Here is a 19,128-nt window from a genome sequence, read left to right as displayed (position 1 = left end):
TATGTTGTGGCATGTTGTGGCAGTAAAAAAAAATTTCAAATTTTTAAAAGAAATAGAAGAATTTGGTTTGTGGTATCCAAAAAAATTAGATTTCACCTTGGTAGCCTATATAAATGCAAATTTAGCTAGAAGTGTTGATGATAGGAAAAGTACAAGTGGTGGAGTATTCCTTCTTGTCTCCCAATTGGTTGCTTGGTTAAGTAAGAAGAAGGATCATGTGTCTCTATCTACATTTGAGGATGAATATATTTTGCATCTTCATGTTGCACACAGATACAATGGATGAAGTAGATTTTGAAGGGTATCTGTGTATTGTTTAATGAGCCCATCTCAATTATGTGTCGTAACCATAAAGAAAAGATTGAGGGTTTAGAAAGGGTGGTGTAATAACAAATAGATTTGCATCCTTTGAAAACATGAATGGCCTAATCAACATCATAGCAATGAATGAGAAATTTACATGGAACAACAAAAGGGATGGCTTTATGAATATCACTAAAAGATTGGGCTAATTCCTTATTTATAGTGATTGGCTAGGGACTTCTCTTCAACCAATATCCAAAATTAAATTGTTCCACATTTTGAACCATTTCCCAAATGAAATCCCAATATGTGGGGACTCCCCCTCAACAAATTTCTAATTTCATTTCAAAAAGATGTGGTTCAAAAGGAAATATTTGATTAACCTCAAGAAGGGGTGGTGGGTAGAATCAATCATTTTTTTGGGCACATAAATGTTCATCTTAAGAAAGTGGTTGCATTTCCTCAAAGGAAAATTGAAGCATTGGAATAAGAATTATTTCAACAATATCATCGATGAGAAAAAAATAAGTGAAAAATAAATCAAGTTTTTAAGTGATTTTTTCATAAGCAATAATATATCATAATCAAAGTATGTAAAAGAAAAGGAATTAAATGTGGAATTTGGTAAAATATTGGTAAGAGAAAAGTGCCACTAGAGATCTAAATTGTGAGAAGTGTGACTTTAGGAAGGTGATCTCAAAACCAAATTTATCCATAACATGGAAAATATTCAAAGAGGATGCAATAGGATCACTTAGCTATAGAGTGTGGAATATCGTGTCCCATCAAGTCTTAATGATCTATGATCAAATATTTAGAAGTTGATGATCAACCACAGGAGCCATGAATCATCTACAAGAAAATCACTTATCACACAAAAGAGATCAAGAAAATATAGTATGCTCTATAACAACTAGACAATTTTGTATTATTGCACAAAATAATATTGGAGATACAATTACAATGAGTGAATGACTTTCTCTATATAAACAAAGGGATGCCCTATCCTATAATTAAAAGAACTTAAAAAATGCAATGCAGGAGCTAAATTAAGCTCAAGTACAAGCGAAAAAAGTTAACCAAAAGTGTCTCTAAGTGAACTATATCTAAAATAGAATAACACCTAGATAAAATAAAGCACCTAAGTTCAGCTTAAGTCAAAAATAAATTAAAGGTCCTAATTAATAAATAATTAGATAACTATCCTAAAATTACTCCAACACCCCCCTTAAGATTAACTTAGGGATAGGCTAAAGATCTAATAAGATGAATGCAAAATGAATGAATGAATGAGTCCTCAAAACTAATGCCTAATTAAGTACTCATGTACAAACCAATGCAACTAACACTAATGAGGTCTCTCTAAATGGAGAAAAGGAGGAAAAACACATGGGAAAAAAACTCTCTTAAAAAATGAGAGATGCGGTGAATGAAAAAGGTAGTACATGTAACTAAGATGAAGGACCCAAGATGTCTCCCCAAGTATGGAAACAAACACAAAAGTACAATAGTTATCCCCCATGAGAGAGAGAACAAGAAAATGTATCCCCACCATAATTAAGAAACTCCAATGTCAAATATGAAGACTCAAGGATGTATTCTGATGGAGATCAAACATCGGCAAACCATGTTCCTCCCCTTAGGAAGAAACAAGCCAAGTGGCCAAGGCTGAAACAAATCCATGAAAGGAAATGAAAGGAATAGTCTTTGGAAGTCTTACATGGAAGGTTTCTCAATTGTTCAACTGTCTGAATCAAAACATGTCAAATCAACTAAGGAAAAACTAATCAACTACGAAGATTCTTGATGAACAATCTCTGGAGGAACTGAAGGTGGGATGACAAGAATGCTCAAACTACCATCAAATAGGAATATAATATCCTTAATCATGATCTCAATCTTTGGATTATGAGATGTATCAAACAGTGTTCCAATATCTCACAAGTACTCATCCCACTTTGCTAAAACTAGAAGTGAACAATCAACCAACTGAATTAAACTGCTATCTAGAGAATAAGGAGGTGGGAGGTGATCAAAATAAGTCTCAGAAATGACTTTAGATGATTGAATAATACATAGGTTCAAATAATCAAACCTCTCCTCAAATTTTTGATCTACTCTTGATGCATGACAGATAGGATCAAATGCATGCTCAATGGGAGCAAAATGAGATATCTCATACAACTTTGATGTGTAATCAACACTAGATTCTACAACAAGATCTCTACTATGAAGATCTTTGATAAGAACTAAATTGGGGTTGAACTCATTTATCTTTCATTTTCTAGTGTGAGTAAACTGGTAATTGGAGAGAAGGTTGGAATATAATGCAAAGACACAAAGAACATTATTGAATGTTCCACCATCAGTCTCAATACAAAAACTCTCATTAATACACATGTAAGTGTTATTACCCATCAATATCTATGGAAATGTATGGTTCTCAAAAGAAGATAACACATCCTCTAATTATTCCATATGATGTGAAGCTTCTAAAACAAGAATCCACTCAAATGACTAAGAATGTGTCAATGCAAATAGAGCATGGTCCTTCATCTTGTCTTCACCGTGCTCCATAAAAGAAAACCCAAATTGTCTAGATCCTAAAGTGGTAGAAGAATATGTACTAGATGAATGTGGTTGAATATTGCACTTCTTTTGAAGATGTGTTAGCTCATCAATCTTCTTTACATAACATCAATTCTCGTCATGTCTTGTCTTAGTAGAATATGCACATTTGGTCTTATCATTATTTGTTGATGACCTCTTGGAAGAGGAAGAATAATTTAAAGAATCATCTGATTGTGTGTCTCTGGGTTGCTCCTTGTGTTTCTATTTCTTTCCTTTTCCATATAAAGTCTTCAAATCTGTGGAAATTTGGGAAGCAACAATAGCTTGTGATTTAGAAGACTTCAATCTCACCATCTGAACCAACCTGATTTTTGCTCGTGTGAGTTGAGAAGAAAATTCGTTAAGTGAAGGAATTGTGTAATGATTACAAAGAGAATCTCTAGTGGCATAAAATGTAGAAAAAAAATTGAATAATTGAAACCAACCTTGGGAAGGATAGAGAGAATTAAATGGTAATCTTCCTCAATTTTGCACTGACTCAACTATAATCTAAGAGATTTGATTTTGGTGAAAAAGTCCTAGATGTTGTCAAAATCATTAAGACAAAAGCCAATATGCTCATTCTCCAACTAAAATCCCCTCAATGTATGTTCCTTTCGAAACACAAACTCCAATGTTGTCCAGATCTCATTGGATGTTGTGCAAGACTCAACATAAAAGAGAATATTTGGAGAGGTAGACACGCATAATCTTCCAAAGCCTCATCATACCTATTAAAACATTTTGTTTTTTTAGTAACACATGTAGGCACACCTTTATTACCCATTGTCACTCTATATAACCCTTGGTGTTTCAAGTCAATATCCATTTATTTTTCTCAACCACGATAGTTGAATGGAGAAAGCGGAATAAAATAATTTAGATCCATAAAAAATTAAAATTAAATATAGAAATAGATTGATACAATAGTATATATCATCTCAATGTCAAAAAAATATACTTGAATCACTAAAAAAGCAACTAATTTGTACATTTTCTAAGAAATAACCCAAAAATGATAATATTGAGATCTTTGAGTACCTGATGAAAATTATACTGGAAAGGACTTGATATGTGTATAGAGAACCCTGAGAGATTTTTGACAATGTATAAAAGTAAAAAAATGGAGTCTATTTGCTCATGTTATGGCCACAAAAGTGTGAAATTGAAAGTTAATTTTGGAGGCATGGTATATAAAATTAGTGTTGAATATGATCAAACTAGATATAAAATAATATTGGAACTAGAACCAACTTTCCAAGAATATCTCATTTGCCCAATTTCAACTATGTATGGTGAAGTTATGAGCAAACACTAAAGTTAGGTATTTGAGTGAATGTTACTAAATTTAGAGGCCTTTGTTATTTTTAAAACTGGTCCTTTTTTTGGTAGGTCCACCAATTTTAGTGGTTTGGGGTTGATGTCACATCTATACCAATTATTTGTATGCCAAAAATGTCCTTGTTTGACCTTGTTAGACAGTTCAAATAACCAGAAGATAAGTGAGAGGGGGGGGGGGGAGGGGTGAATCAGTTGTCTCAGATTACTAGAACCATTAGCACTTTAAAATTTCATACCGGAACCCAAAACATTAATACCAAAATAGAAGTTAAACCAATTAAGCATAAATAATAATCATAGAATCAATACCATCCACATGACAGCAATATTTGTACGTGGAAAACTCGGCAAGGGTAAAAACCATGGTTGGAAGTTGACTCACAGTCAGATAATACTTCTGCAGTAAGTATGTGAATTACAATTGAGGGGCTTGCACTTCCAGGAAGACCAACAGCCTAGAGTGCACTGATCATCACAAAAGTAGTCTTACTGACTACATAGAAATCCAGAGTACAATATGACGAAGTGTTAAACTACAAAAGATAACATCTCCTATGCTCGAGTACAATTTCGGTTAAGCTCAATACTAGAGGACTAAATCCTCTTACATAAACCCAATTCGATCTCCAATTATCAACCAACTCCTCTATCTAAATGTTATTACATTATTCACACATTACATTCCTTGAGCATGACTTCTAACCATAACCATGATGATCTACAATGAGATCTTACATCTATATATACAAACCCTCAACCATAAACAATTAGGTCAGCCACCAGATAATAAACCAATTTCATAATTACAAACCATGTGGGCCTAAGACCAGACAAATAATATCGAACACATAAGACATCCCAAAAATACATCAAAAGGTCCAAACCACATGTTACATTAAAGTCTCGAACATAATCACCAACAACATCTTCAAACTCCACCTGAAGCTACACCAATACCACTTATGCAATTCATCAAAGATCTTCATCAAAATCTTTACCGGTGAAACCCTCGCTGAAACTAGAAACTAAGCCTCTAAGAAAATAGGATAGTATCCGATCACCAAACCAAAACCAACTAGCCAAATATGAGCATAAGTATCATGAACAAGCCAATTCCACTACCAAAATATAACGAAGCCTACCAGATTGTGTCGGATCCAGATCAACCAAAAACAACTCATCCTATCAGGGCCAAAAGGGTTTTGGTAAAGCATCCAAACAACTATTGTTGGCATCAATAACAAAACACCAATGCAACACATAATTAAGTCCATGAAATGGCCAATAATCTCCCCCTTTGGTATTTATGGCAACACTAGATGTGAAAAACATCTAAGTATCAAGAAATGCCAAACAAGTCTCCTCTAATGGAAGACAGCCAACAATCTCCCATATACAACTCTAAATATTAATAGATGCCCTTTACTTTTCTTAACCATATCTCTCCTCTTGTGACTTTTTCTTTTTCTTTCTGTGTCTTTTTCACATCAATATCTCCCCCCCTTTGACATCAATGACATAAATCTGACAAAAATATCAAAGCAAAAATATAAACTACCGAATCACAAAGTTGACTACTCCCCTCGAGCAGTACCATCCCACATTAGTGCTAGAATGAATAGTATCTCTGATAATGCATGCCAGACTAACGCCAAATCACATCAATCATGTCTCTACCAGAGGGGCAAAAACTCCCAATCTATCTCTCAGGTACTCAAATGATTCCTTGGGCAAAGGTTTAGTGAAAATATCTACAATCTGCTCTTTAGTGTTCACATAAACCAGTCTAACTTAATTTTCTTCCCCCTTTTCCTTTAAAAAGTTATACTTGATAGATATTTGCTTTATTTTAGAGTGAAATATTGGATTCTTTAATATATCAATAGCAACAGAGTTATCACAGTGAATAACTATCGGTGCATCACAATCCACCTTTATAACCTTCAACATTTTCTTCATCCATAGAACTTGTGTACAGTTAGTAGCAACAACAACATACTCAGCTTCAACAGTAGATAAAGAAGTACATGATTGTTTCTTTCTGATCCATGAAACCAACTTCTTTCCAAGAAAGAAAGCTCCACCGGAAGTACTTTTCTGGTCATCAACATCTACAGCCCAATCAGCATCTGTATATGCACATAAGGTAAAGTTATCATCCTTAGGGTACCACGAACTATATTCTGATCTACCTTGTAGGTATCAAAAAATCATTTTCACCGCAATCTCATGATTTTCTCTAGGATCACTCTAAAATCTTGAAACAATACAAACAACATTCATAATGTCAGGTGTAGTCTGAGTCAAATAAATTAGACCTCCAATCATAGACTTGTCTCTTGTAGTATTTACCAGTGCAGAAATATCTTTTCTTATTAATTTTTTACTTGTAACCATACGAGTACTTACCCGTTTAGAATCTCCCATACCAAATTCCTTCAACAATTCCTTAGCATATTTAGTTTGATAGGTTAAAATACCTTTTTCAGTTTGAGTAATCTGCAAACCTAAGAAAAATTTGATCTCACCAATCATAGACATCTCAAATTGTTTCTCCATATTCTTAGAAAATTCTATGGATAACTTATCTTCACCTCCCAAAATAATGTCATAAACAAATACTTCAATAATTAGTATACCATCATCAATGATCTTATAATATAAATTATTGTTAGCATTGCCTTTAGTAAGACCAAGCTTCAAAAGATATTTATCCAATCTTGCATACCAAGCTCTAGGTGCGTGTTTCAATCCATATGAATATTTCCTTAACTTGGAAACCATATTTGGATTATCTGATAGTGAAAAACCATTAGGTTGCTCAATATAAACTTTTGCATCATGATCTCCATTCAAAAATGTACATTTAACATCCATCTAACAAACCTCGTAGTTTTTATAAGCACCATAGGCAAGAAATAATCTTAAAGCTTCAATCCTAGTTATAGGTGCAAAAGTCTCTCCATAATCAATTCCTTCCTTCAGAGAATATTCTTTATGAACCAATCTAGCCTTATTCCTTATAACTTGACCATCGTCCTTCAATTTATTTCTAAAAACCCATTTAGTTCCAATTACATTTTTATTTTTAGGCCGGGGAACCAAGGTCCATGTGTTATTTTTCTCAATATAATCTAATTCTTCTTCCATAGGTTTTAACCAATATTCATCTTTACATGCCTCAATTACTGATACCAGTTCAACTTCTGAAGTTAAACATACCTCATTAGTTGTTATTCTTCTTCTTGTCATCACTCCATTGCTCTTATCCCTTATGATCTGATCTGAATGATTCAATCTCACATACCTAGGAGTTTTCTGACTCTCTGATCCTCTTCCCTTTTCTTCAGTTACTATAAATTTCTCGGATACTAGTGGAGTAACTGGTTCAACTCTTTGTTCTGGTAAAGGTGCTACCGATTCAGATATAATCATTTCCACTACATGTTCCTTCTCATAAAATCTGATTTGACTTTTGTTCAGCTCATCTACTTGGAGACTAGCACTCTCCACAATTCTCTGCAATATCTTATTATAACATTTATATGTTTTTCTTCCATTAGAATAACCAAGAAATATGCCTTCATCACATCTAGGATCAAATTTCCAAATGATAGCATCTCTCCTAATATAACATTTACTAGCAAAAATTCTGAAATACTTAACTATATAATTCATAAGGTGTCTTATCAGTTTCTCCTTTGATATGAGGGAAAATTTGTTAATGATTTTGCATTTTCCATCCTTGAACTATAATTGAAATCCCTTATCTACCAATTGTCCTACACTCAAAATATTATGTCTTAAACCTTCAACATAATAAACATTGTCAGTATTGTTTTTACCATCCAATGATATAGTTCCTTTTCCTTTGACCATACATACTTTGTCATCTCCAAATCTAACTAGACCGCCATCAAGTTCTTGCAAAGATAGGAACTTCTGTTTATCTCCAATCATATGATGTGAACAACTGTGATCAATTACCCATTCATAATTGTCTTCAATTTTAGAAGCAAGTGCCTTCTCTTCAGGTACATTCTCTTCCAGTGCCAGATCATCTTCTTTGATAGCGACGAACACCCTTCCTTCCCATTGCCGGAACCACTAGAAGAGTCTTAGGTCGGTTCATAATCAAAATCAGTAATGCCTTCCTCATTTGCTATGTTGCATGATTTGTCTCATTTATTCTTATACTTATACTTGTTCTGATATCTAGGGTTACGTTTGAATGATCTGATAACTCTTTCTTCAAAACATAAATTCCTTTCAGGACATCTAGATGCAAAATGACCAATCTTATTACATGCAAAACATTTAAAAGGTTCTTTTCCTTCATACTTACTTCCTATTGGTCCTTTAGGTACTTGTCTAGCAAATAGTGCTTCAAGTTTCTCAAACTCATCATCTTCTCTCTTCATATCTTCCAATTTCTTTGATACAAATTTTTCCAGTCTTTCTTACCGATTTCAAATCAACAATAATAATTGAATCTATCTATGTTTCACATATCGAGAATGATAAAGGATATTTTGCACCCCTATAGTCGCTCTTCTCAACATACGAAGTCCCTTGTTTTTACCCTATACCCTCTCTAGTGTTCTGCAATCCACATACCATATCATCCCTTACAATCCTTGAGAGTTCTCTATTGTGTCCTTTGAAGATGATTTCTTATCTTTCCCCTCTAGAATTTACACCCATATTTTCTAGATGATTTGCACTTGATTTTGCCTCGCTGTACACGTGAGTCACTATATATTTCGGGAATTTTTTCAATAATTCCATAATTAACTTTAAACATCTTCTCAATTTCCAATTCTGTGTGATACCACTCTTGGTTGCATTGACTGCTATTTGTGAGTCTCCTTCAATTTCCAGAGGGAAAATCCAGTTTTCCACACAATATTTCAAACCACTCTACAATGTTATTACTCACAATACCCAAGTATCCTAAGATACCTACTACCATCTCATAAACTCTGATTTGACTTCTATTCAGCTCATCTGCCTAGACACTAGCACTCTCCACAATTCTCTGCAATATCTTATAATAACATTTATATGCTTTTCTTTCATTACAATAACCAAGAAATATGCTTTCATCACATGAAGGATCAAATTTCCCAATGATAGCATCTCTCCTAATATAACATTTACTAGAAAAAATTCTAAAATACTTAACTTTATAATTCATCAAGTGTCTTATCGGTTTCTCCTTTGATATGTACTCTATTGAATGTATAAACCATTATTCTCACTGCTTCTCTCTAATAGATATGAGGTAGACTAGCTTCCATCATCATTGTTCTAGTAGCATCCAAGATAGTTTTGTTCTTCCTTTCCAAAACTCCATTCTGCTGAGGTATCCAGGGAGCATAAAATTGTCTTCTTATACCATGCTTCTCACAAAAGTTATTAAACTCATCGGATGTGAATTCTCCACCATGATCTGATCTCAAAAATTTAATCTTCAATCCTATCTCAATTTCCACTTTAGCCTTAAAGATTTTAAACTTTTCAAATAATTCCTATTTTTCTTTTAGAAAAGTAACCCACATCATTCTAGAATAATCAAGAATGATTAGCTTGGAATATCTATCACCTTGAAAACTTTTAACTCTAGAACGGCTACACAAATCATTATGAATAAATATCAAGAATATCATTTGATTTATCTTTTATAATCCTAAAAGAGGTTCTGGCCTATTTACCCATTTCACAATCCTTACATACCGGATTATAGGGCTTCATAATCCTAGGTATATCCCTAATTGCCTTAGTTGAACTGATCTTCACAATGCAATCAAAATTCACATGACATAGCCTTTTGTGTCATAGCCAACTCACATCAATCTGTGTAATCAAACATGTCTTCTCACCAGAGTTGAAATGAAATATATTACCTTTTGTCTATCTACCAATTTCAATATCCAAACCAAATCTATTAATGATTTTGCATTTTTCATCCTTGAACTGTAATTGAAATGCCTTATTTACCAATTGTCCTACACTCAAAATATTATGTCTTAAACCTTTAACATAATAAACACTGTCAGTATTGTTTTTACCATACAATGATATAGTTCCTTTTCCTTTGACCATACATGCTTTGTCATCTCCAAATCTAACTAGATCGCCATCAATTTCTTGCAAAGATAGAAACTTCCCTTTATCTCCAGTCATATGACGTGAACAACTGTTATCAATTACCCATTCATCCTTGTCTTCAGTTTTAGAAGAAAGCACCTTCTCTTCAGGTACATTCTCTTCCAGTGCCACATCATCTTCTTTGATAACCCATTCCTTCCCATTACCAGAACCACTAGCAGATTCTTAGGCCAGTTTATCATCAAAATTAGTAATGCCTTCCTCATCTACTATGCCTTCCTCATCTACTATCTAGGGTTACATTTGAATGATCGAATAACTCTTTCTTTAAAACTTGAATTCCTTTCAGGACATCTAGATGTAAAATGATCAATCTTATTACATGCAAAACATTGAAATGGTGCTTTTCCTTCATACTTACCTCCTATCAGTCCTTTAGGTACTCTTCTAGAAAATAGTGCTTCAAGTTTCTCAAACTCATCATCTTCTCTCTTCATATCTTCCAATTTGTTTGATAAAATTTTTTCCAGTCTTTCTTATCGGTTGCAAATTTAGATGCATGAAAAGAAGGTTCAAATTTCATAGCTCCAGAAGGTCCAAATTGTTCAAGCTCAAAAGCAGATAGTTTCCCAACCAAGGTATCTTTGTTGACAAATGTATTATCCAATTTTATCAACTCATTAATAGCAATAGCCTTCATTTTGTAAGCCGGTAGTAGGGCTCTCAAAACTTTAGAAACAATTTCATCTTCACTTAGAGTTCCACCACAACATTGAATTCCCATATTAATATTATTTACCCTTTCCATGAATGCAGTAATCCTTTCATCTTTTTCCATCTTAAGGTTTTAATATCTTACCCAACAACCATTGAAAGTTTAGCAATATTCATTATAGGTTCACCTTCATTAAGAGTCTCCAACTTATCCCATATATCATTTCTAGATGATTTGTCAATTAATACCATTATTTGTTGATCGGAAACTACACACAAGAGGGCTTCTCTTTCTCTACAATAATTCTCAAGGTCCTTGTCTAGGTTTGCGAGAGGAGGATTGCTAGATCTTGGATTATAGGGTGTGACACCATTCTGTGTGATCTCCCAAATCTCCTTTCCAATACATCTTAGATGAGTCTCCATCCAAATCTTCCATACTCTGTGATTTGCTCCATCAAGCCTTGGAATATACCTCCAAAAGATAGCTCCAGAAGCACTAGACGAACTTGAACTGTTAGTCGCCATATGATCTACCTCAAGCAGTTAATCTTTCTATAGAGAGAACCAATTCTTTGATACTAATTGTTAGACAGTTTAAATAACTGAAAGACAATTGAAAGCGGGGTTGAATCAATTGTCTCAGATTACCTGAACCATTAGCATTTTAAACTTAAATACCGAAACCCAAAACATTAATACTAGAATAGCAGTTAAACCAATTCATCATAAACAATAATCACAAAATAAATACCATCTACATGACACCAAGATTTGTACATGGAAAACTCGATAAAGGGGAAAACCATGATGAGAAGCCTACCCACACTCAGATAATACTTTTCCACTAAGTATGTGAATTACAATTGAGGGGCCTGCACTTGCAGGAAGGCCAACATCCTAGAGTGCACTGTGTTGGGTCTCAAATCAACAGATTGGATAGGTTCTAAGGAAATGCCAGTCCCTATGGTCAAACCCTCCAATTGACTTGGCCAACATGTAGAGTGAACCTGTTTGGTTGCTTACTCTCTCACTTTAGGTTCTGCAGGACCTAGGCGGGTATACCTATTCACTGAATGTCTCCAATAAACAGTGCTTTTTATAGCAGATATGTTATCCTAATCTGATATCTCCTGATCTTGAAATGGCATGAGTTCCTTGAATGGAGATATAGCAGACGAGTTCAAGATTGTTGTTATGATAATTGTTTGCTTTGTGCTTCTTAATTACTTCTATAGCTATCAAAATAACTAATTATGAAAGAAATGATGAGTATAACTTGAGATTTTAGCCAGTGCCTTCTTCACTGTTTGGGTTACAGAGTCATCACAATTTTCTTCAGGACTTATAGTGCGAATCTATGAGACAGCTTTTTAATTCATCCCTTATGAACCTGTCAGTTACTATTTCTTTTAAAACCAAATGAATGCTTATATTATGTGCTGATTGAGTGAATTTAACCCTACCCTTAAGGGACCAGTCAATTAAGCTTTGCAAGGAACGATTACAATCCGCAAGCAGAACTTTTGTTGCAACATTATAACATAAAGCATAGATCTGATCTTAAGAACATGAATAACCTTATCTTTATCAGACAATATCACAGACGATTGCCAAAAGAAAATGAAATAATCCACAACACATATGCAAGGAAACAGTAGATCAAGATTTGTATTCCATTATAGTTTGTACATAGAAGACTTACAGGCTGTTCTTGTTTCGCTCCTAATCCTATCTAATTCTATTATCTCCCTACATTACAAAAATCATTCTCATATATATATGAGGACGAAAGTTTTTCACGAAGAGACACGACTTTTCAAAATATTAGTCGTTAACTTGAGTGTTTCTAAACTTAAGCAAAAAGAGATTCAAAAGCCCCAAATGATGAATGTAATCATCGTCTTTGAATGTTCTGATTCGAGGCGTTTTCTTTTTTAATTCATCCCCTAGCGTCAGGTACTTGAATATCATCTGGTTGACGGTAGGGGCCATATCCTTACTCCGATCGATTTCTGACAAGGCCCAATCCTTGACGCTGACAAGTTCCTTTCGCAAATCCTCCAAGGTTATTACCTCTCCTTCCTTGTAGATGGAAGGCATTCCAACGGGTTTTTCATCATCTAATTCTTGTAAATCTCTTCTCAGCATATCCTCGAGTTTGACATGATTATCCATATACGCGTTACCCTCAGCCTTTTCTTCTGGCGTCATGGAATCGTCACTGCTTAGTACCCCCTGCAATCGTGCTTTTAACCGTTCATGCTCTGTTAGCGCTTTTATTGTCCCATTGTAAACTATCCAATATGGTTCGACTTGTAAGAGCATGGTGTTAAATCGATGTCCTATGATGTCATTGACCAATTTGTCTATCTTTTGCTGGATATTATTTGCGCGTTTATTGGCCTTCTCTGCCTGATATTTCCAGTACAGGGCATCAGAGACGTCATCCAAGCTACGTCCTGCGGGGTATGAGGTGTATTCGCTGATAGGAGTCCCCGTTTCTAATTGCAATACCTTTGCTTGCAGCTTCTGATTTTCCTCCTTGGATTTTTCATACAATCCCTTGTATGTAATGTTCTCTCTGACCAAAAACTCTGTCTGGTCCAAGTTCAATCTTGCAACATCCAGGTTGAGCTTTGCAGTGACCCTAGGATCAGTCTTTCCAACCTAGTGAACCATGAGATGCCCAAAGGTTTCTTCTATATCCACAATGATTGGCCTCTTCTCTTTTGGATATAGTGCCCACTGTAGGAGAGCCTTTTTGTCTGGATCATATCCAGAGCCTAGGAACAGTTTATCTACCTCCTGGGGCAATACCTGCTGATTCAAATCTTGTTTTTTCAAAAAGCCATCAAATAAGAGTGCTGAGTTGATATCCCAACCAGAGAAGATGATCACACCGGCCTCTTTTAATAATTTCCTCCCCTTTTCAGGAGTCATGTCTTTCATGAGGACATCAATTTCATCCTGTAATCTCTTCATCTGTTCTTCCTCTGGTTTTCCAGCCATGCTTCGTTTGACATGAGCCCCTTTGTATTGATATAGAAATGAAAGGAATTCCCTAGAGGAGGCGAATCCATCATCAGCAATGAAGTCCTCATGCTCAGTCATTCTTATGTCAACAACATCTTTGATGTTGATTTCTCCTGTGTCCATGTTCATTTCTGTTTCGAAACCAGGAGGATAATCCTCTCTAGGAGAATCATGTGGGATACTACTGGCGGTTGATTTCGGTGACATGTGAGCTAGGGGCTGACTGTCCCTTTCAGTATTAATGAAGCGAAGGAATTGTGAAGGAACTCTGTGCATAATTTCAGCTTCATGTTGAAGCAGCCTTTTAGCTACCTCCAGAGGATCTTGGAGATTTCCAATTAGGTCTCCATCTATCATTCCCCTTGCCCTTTTCCATTTGTAGGCCTCCCAGACTAACTCACTCTTTCCTTTTAAAGCCTTGGCCTCCTCTCGCTCAAGGTTCTTAATTAGGTCGTCCGGCATTTTGGCCATATGTATCCCAGCTTTGAGTTTCTGTGAGGCTCTGGCAGCTCTTATATATCCTTCGGGATCAAAATTCTCCCTAGGCTCACCCAAAGTCATGCCATAGTAATTTAATTTATTCTATAATAAATGATAACTCTTTGAACTTTTGACAATGAAATCAGAGAAAACTAATAGACCTGGAACAATAGATTGTTTACCAAAATCAGTTAAATGTTTAGCACTGGCAATAGACAATTGCCTTATAATCTCCAAGCTAGCCACTCTGTCTGGCACCGTAATTGGAAGCATGTGCGGTTGCCCTTCATATCCAAATACCCTTATCTCTGTGTGATTATCATGGCAATACCAATCACCCCAATTATGTTCAATCTGTGACTCTGGAGAGAAATCCTTTGGCCTGAGGAACCTCTTAATTTCAGGGGATAAAGTATAATCCCTACGTTGTCCAAAAGCTGCACTGAGAGGTTTCACAAAGTATTCTTGAAAATGCCAATATTGGTTGTTCATAAACCTCTGGTCCCATGCTGATACCCACAACTGAACCGGCTTCTTCAGACCATTCTTATCATAAGACCTGATGCTGAACTCATCTGGCCAAAAGTTAATTTCTTGTCCACAATAAAGAAGAATATGCATTAGCATGGAGTATAATGAAAAGTGAACATTCACAAGGTCTCCTTTCATTTTTTCTAGCCCATGATTCAAGGTATCCGCAACATAAGTAGCAAAATCAAATGACCTAGGGTCTTTTGATTGAATATCAGCACACAGAGCCATAATCCCAACATCCATGAGTGGATGAGCCTCTATGCCTAGTACTTGGGCTGCAGTATAATACGTATATTTGAAATATGGATGGAAGTGGTTGACATCAAATGGCACCTTGTCACTTTTGCCAAACTGAACAAATGACCCACCCACTTTTGGCCTGTGAACAGGTAGCCTCCAAGTCCTGTAGATATTTTCCAAACTAAAGAATTCCTGTGAAAGTTTCTTCATATCGATGCTTTCCTCGACTTCCCAGTCTAGATCAAAAACCATATCAATAGTCTGCTTGTTGATTACTACTAATGTATTCCCTCTGTAATCACATATGGTTTTAGTTCTCGAGTTGTAGCAATTTACCAGAGCTTTCATTAATTCTACGTCTACAAACACATTTGGAACTACTAACTTGCCTAAGTTCCTCTTCCATAGATTACTAATGGGTTCGGGTGCATCCCTTCTTTTGTAACCAAACAAAAATAACTCATGTCCTCTTATCTCAGTCCAAATGTCTCCTAGATTTTCAAATTTGTCCTCTAATCCTTCTTCTTCACTTTTAATCTTTTTGGACCTTACACTAGACGATGGACACTGGTCTAATAAGTCCTGAGTCAAAGCTCTCCCTTCTTTCTTCTGTCTCTTGGGCTTCTCTTCAGGGTTTAACTCTTTTCCTTTCCTACTCTTTTTAGAAGAAGAAGACGAAGGTTCCATAGTTACAGTAAATAAGAGAGACAACACTTACTTGGTAGAATGCTCAACTCTTCTGGTTATCGTTTGCAAATCTCTGCAAGTTCTTCACAGCTTCCAATCTCTTAGCATCGATCTGATTCTTACGAAAATTCACTCAGTTCAATTGCAATTGAATGGGAAACTTGTGTACAGTTAATGTTTCTGCATCTGTAACGGCTACTCAAGTGTTTTAAACTTAATTGCAGATGTGACACTTTTCAACTAGGCCTTTAACTCCTTCGCGGGAAGTATAGTCCACTCAAAGTGCGCGCGTTTCAAGTTATCGATGAAACCCTTGTCTTCGGCCAAGTGTTTGAATCTTCCATCGAAAGCTCACTCTCTTCGATAATATTGTTTCGGTGAAAAACTTACGTCGAGAAGCCGCTTTTAAGACTCATCGAAATCACTTTTTCATCGATAGTCCCCCTTTTCGACAAGTTGCTCGTGAGTTTCATCGATGCCATACTTTCGATGAGTTTCTTTCTTCGGTGAAGGCTTATGAGTGTTCATCGATATCCCCTTTTTCATCGATATCCTTTTTATCGATGAAACAGCTTTTCTTTTGTTCGACACCACGTTCATCGATGAAACTTGCATTTCGATGAATGTCTCTTGAGTTTCTTCGGTAACGACATTCCTTCGAAATCACCTTTTGCCTTTTCGCTTTTTGCTTTTACCTTTTCGATGAAACCTGGAGTATCGATGAGCAGTTTCTTGCGTTCATCGAAGGTAACTTCTTGCCGAAACACCTTTGCTTAATGCTTTATATGCCCTGTGTCGATGAAAATGCTCTTTCGATGAAACTTCTCCTGCAGTGCTCGATACAGCTTACTGGCCGAAATATCCATTAGTCTTCATGCTTATGGAAACATATATTATTATTTTTTATTTTTATTATATATATTTTTTTTAAAAAAGTGCTCAACAGCGGCTCTGATTGAGGATGAAGGCATTTTGAACTATGCCTTCAAGAATCCAGAATCTCTGGTTAGCGCAGATATGATGGTATTTACAATGGAAATGGATCCTACCTTACTGTACAGGTGATGCAAAGTGCTTCAGGAGAAGAAGTTCTTTAAGAACTGCCCATGTACTGGCAATTCTTGGACCTCCCCTGTCGCGTTTTGGAGCAAATAAGAATCCTCCCCCCCTTTGTCTATGATCACATATGGGCCGATCCATAAGGCTTCAAATTTACCATGCTTGCCTTTGTCTTGACTCCTGGCATTCCACATTAAAACCCAGTCTCCTACACAAATTTTCCTGTTAGATGTCCTCTTGTCATACAACCTCTTCATTTGATTTTGAATCCTGATATTTTGCCTTTGAGCTTCTACCCTGACTTCATCAAGTTCTACTAGCTGCATTATTCTTTCTTGTGATGGATCTTCAACATCTATTTCTTCTTGAATCATAAATCTATGTACAGGTAGAAGATTATCCAAAGGTAGTCTGGCCCTTTTGCCATAAACCAATTCAAATGGGGATTTTCCTGTGGATTTTTTCATAGTTATCCTGTCTGCCCATAATGCAAGATTCAACTTTGAGTCCCATGCTTTTTTGTTCTGCCCCAGCATCTTTTTAATGATCTTCAGGATGTTCTTGTTGCTTGATTCAGCTTGCCCATTCCCCTGGGGGTGATAAGGAGAAGAATGTGATATCTTAATGCCATATTCATCACAAAAATTGTTGAATTCCTCTGATCTAAAAGACATGCCATTATCTGAGATGATTCTTGCAGGAACACCAAATCTAGTAATAATGTTCTCCATTAAGAATTTTATCACCACCTTGCTAGTGGCCTGTTTGGTAGGTATTGCCTCCACCCCTTTGGTAAAATAATCTGTAGCAACCAATATCCATCTGTGTCCTCCACTGGATTTTTCTGATATTTCCCCTATAAAGTCTATTCCCCACTGTTGGAATGGTTCCTCAGTCAACATTGGTCTCAACGGGAGTGATCCTTGATACTTTGTTTTGCTTGAGAACTTTTGACAAGCTTCGCATTTTCTGACATATCTATAGGAATCATTGAAGACACATGGCCAATAATATCCGGCTCTCAATATTTTATGTGCTGTAGTCTTAGCTGAGAAATGGCCACCACAAACCCCATCATGCATTTCATGAAGAACCTTGTCTGCCTGGTAGTTGTCCAGACATAATAACAATATCCCATCTCTATTTTTCCAATATAAGTCCCCATTGATAATCACATACCTTGCTGATTTTAACTTCAAAGCTCTCTTCTGACTATCGGTCATAGCATCTGGACACTTTAAGTGCTTAAGGTAATACATGATATCAGTGTACCATGCTGTTTTCTCAATACTGAAATTAGCTTCTTCCCATCCAACCTGATTCACATCAGACTCTTCAATTTCAGTTCCTGTCATGAGTTTGGCCAGTCCTTGTCCTTTGATAACCTGTGAAATCTTAAGCTCAATGTTAAATTCTTGTATCTGATTGATCCATTTGCATCTTTTGCCCGTGACCTCAGTTTGTCTGAAGATATCTTTTACTGCTGCATTGGGGACATAAGCAATAACTTCGGCCCCTACTAAGTATGGCCTAAATTGTTTTACTGCTTTGACCAGAGCATAGGCCTGCTTTTCATTTATTTCATATTTTACTTCTGAAGGGCTTAAAGATTTGCTAAAGTATGCAATGGGCTGCTCATATCCCTCTGAATTTTTCTGTAACAACACTGCTGCTATAGTATGACAAGAGGCAAATGAAAATATCATAAATGGTTTGCCAAAATCTGGGGAAATTAGTACTGGTGCCTCAGAAATTGCTCTTTTAATAGCCACAAAGGAATCAATTGCTTCTTTAGTCCAGTCAATTTTTGCCTCTTTCTTCAACATCCTTACTATAGGTTTCACTATGTCTGCAAAATTCAAAATGAACCTTCTCACAAAATTAATTTGTCCCAAAAATGACTGAATGGCTTTGATAGTTCGGGGGATGGGAACCTCATTAATAGCTGCTACCCTTTCAGGGTCAATTCTCACCCCCTCCTTGGATACTATGTGTCCAAGTAGTTTTCCCTCT

The sequence above is a fragment of the Cryptomeria japonica genome, chromosome 7 (assembly GCF_030272615.1).
Source record: "Cryptomeria japonica chromosome 7, Sugi_1.0, whole genome shotgun sequence".
Classification (NCBI taxonomy): Eukaryota; Viridiplantae; Streptophyta; class Pinopsida; order Cupressales; family Cupressaceae; genus Cryptomeria; species Cryptomeria japonica.
The sequence above is the reverse complement of the archived record's forward strand: the minus strand, read 5'-3'. Positions refer to the sequence as shown.